This window comes from Squalius cephalus (genome assembly GCF_949319135.1).
Source record: "Squalius cephalus genome assembly, chromosome: 24".
Lineage (NCBI taxonomy): Eukaryota > Metazoa > Chordata > Actinopteri > Cypriniformes > Leuciscidae > Squalius > Squalius cephalus.
Genome location: NC_137145.1, coordinates 31,574,693 through 31,577,679, shown reverse-complemented (window position 1 = coordinate 31,577,679; position 2,987 = coordinate 31,574,693). Strand labels below are relative to the sequence as shown.

Here is a 2,987-nt window from a genome sequence, read left to right as displayed (position 1 = left end):
CGACGGAAAACCAAGTTCAGCCGGTAAAAGGTCTTGTTTATACCTATGAGCAAAGATCTCTGCTAATTTATCAAGAGGAATTCCTTGAGGGTGTTTTTTCACTGTCTTGATGACTTTCTTACAAATTTCACTCTTAGGAACGCCTTTTGGGGGTTCCTTATCCAGCTCCACAACGTCTTTAGAAATTTCATCAATATAAAAAAAGAGAAAAAGCATACAAAACATATATGAGAACTACATGAGAGTAAATGACATAACCCTTAATTTTACTACATTTATTTGAGCCATACAAGTTGACAAATTACCTGTAGGTGTTGAAGCTTCAGCCATGGCACTCCTGTAGAAGATTTGCCCATTTTCCACGTACAGCTCTTGGCATAGAGAGTCAATGAAAGCTGCAACTGAGGAGAACCCTAGTTGATTCTTTCTCATAGGTCTCCCATACGCCCTTTTATAAAACACTGTTATTTTTGAAAGAGGAATGCCTCCCTGGTAGCTTTTAACCATCTCCACGACATCTCTGCATGTCTTTTCAAAGTCTTCACCTGTAAAATATATGACAGCATTGTCAGGATAATGTAAGATATATTTTAAGATGGCTTCCCTGACAGTACTTATTATCCTTTACAAAACAGCTACAAAAATAGAAGTAATAGATCTAGCAGTTGCATATAATGTGAAATCAGTACCTGTAGAAACTATGTTTTTCTTGTGAAAGATCACACCATCTTCCAGTATAAGATACTTGTTAAGAGAGGCCACAAACGTTTCCATCGACGGAAAACCAAGTTCAGCCGGTAAAAGGTCTTGTTTATACCTATGAGCAAAGATCTCTGCTAATTTATCAAGAGGAATTCCTTGAGGGTGTTTTTTCACTGTCTTGATGACTTTCTTACAAATTTCACTCTTAGGAACGCCTTTTGGGGGTTCCTTATCCAGCTCCACAACGTCTTTAGAAATTCCATCAATATAAAAAAAAGAGAAAAAGCATACAAAACATATATGAGAACTACATGAGAGTAAATGACATAACCCTTAACCCTCTGGGGTCTAAGGTGTTTTTGGGGTCCTTGAGATGTTCTGACATGCCCTGACATGTGTGCTTTTTTCAGTTGCTTATAAACATATAAATGGCCAAAAAAAATTACACAATATTTAGCACAAACAGGGCTACCATAATATGTGAGCAACAAGAATGTACATGTCTGCCTTTTTGAGAGAATAATGTTTATGCGTGGTTATTGAAAAAACTAAAGTTTCTGAAGTAAGGCCACAAAACACATACTAAATATGTGCCAATAAGACTTTTGTCTAATGGATGTCGTCGCCTAGAGTTTTTTCTTCAAAATGATGTGAAAATCATCCTGCCTAATCATTCACATAACACAATACATTGATTTAAATTTTGCAAAGCACTTTCTGTTTGGAAAGGCAATATGCGAGTGGGCGTCAACGATCCAATGACACCATCATGCATATTTAGTGGTTCGCACCTGAGGAGACAATGAGGCCCGCATACTTAATGAGCCATTCATTCAGGTGTGTCACTGAGCCACAAGAATGCAAAAGCAACAGTTGGAAGCATCTCAATTCTTTTTTATTTTTCCACAAATTGTGCTTGCAAATTAACCTATAATATCCAAGGAAAACATGTCTAGTAATTGTGTAGTTAATTCTCATACTGTATTTTCAGTTTTGGAATATTTATCCTCTCCCCAAATTTGTCACTAATAAAACACAATAAAAATATTTAAAGAAAAGGCTTATATTTACCTTTTAATAGTTTGTTTACATCTACCTTGTAAATATTTTTTTATTATAAAAAAGGTTACAATTACAACAACAATTCAAGTGTAATCTTTCTTTGTTAAAACTAAAGTATACATTTTATCATACATATTTCAAAGTTAAGGATTTGATTGATTATTTGATTATTTTTGACAAAACATACCAGTGGTGGAAAGAGTACTAAATAATTGTACTTAAGTAAAAGTATTGCTACTTAAGTAATAATTTACTTGAGTACAAGTAGAAGTACTGAAAAATAATATGACTCAAGTAAGAGTAAATAAGTAGTTTGCTTAAAAACTACTCAAGTAACTACATTACAAAGTACTTAAGTATTATTTTTCTATTTTTACCCAAAATGGGGAGATGATAGCGATATGGAGCTATCCATAGCTCCAGAAAGTCCACAAGTGAGATTTATAGAATGATTCACTTATGACGTTTCAGGAAATGCCAATATGGATATAATAACATGCAAATAGAGACATTTGACTGAAGAAACATGAAGACAAACACATGATAGCGATATCTTAGGTATTTTCATAAGAATGATGTATGTCTTTAAAGGGATAGTTCACCAAAAAAGGAAAATTAGCCCCTGATTTATCCACCCTCAAGCCATCCTAGGTGTATATGACATTCTTCTTTCAGATGAATACAATCAGAGTTATATTAAAAAATGTCCTGGCTCTTCCAAGCTTTATAATGGCAGTGAATGGCTAGAGAAAATTTGAAGCCCAAAAAAGTGCACCCATCCATGATAAAAGTGCTCCACTTTTACTCCAGGGGGTTAATAAAGGCCTTCTGAAGTGAAGCCATGTGTTTGTGTAAGGAAAATACCCATATTTATAACTTTATAATCTAAAATAACTATCTTCAGCCAGAGGACCGACCATACGCATCGATTTACGGTGGAAGACTAACCCCTGACTCGACGCACAATGTATTATAGAAGAGCAGCTTCAGTTTGTTGCACAGCCCTATTTGTTTAAACCACGAGAGGCGTCTAAGCTTACGATACTCCTACATTCTACATCATACATGTGTCACAAGTTACTCTTGTGGCGCAAGTCAATTTGCTTAGTATGCGTACGATCGTCTGGCGGAAGCTAGTTATTTTAGATTATAAAGTTATAAATATGGGTGTTTTTCAAAAACCCATAGCTTCGCTTCCGAAGGCCTTTATTAACCCACTGGAG

General features: G+C 35.2%; 1 protein-coding gene across 1 annotated transcript in view; it reads left to right on the top strand.

Moving 5' to 3' along the window:
• LOC307152670 (uncharacterized protein) overlaps positions 1-2,987 on the top strand; it is a gene marked incomplete at its 3' end in the record, with an annotated part of 191,251 nt that overhangs the window by 137,006 nt on the left and 51,258 nt on the right. The window lies entirely within an intron of this gene.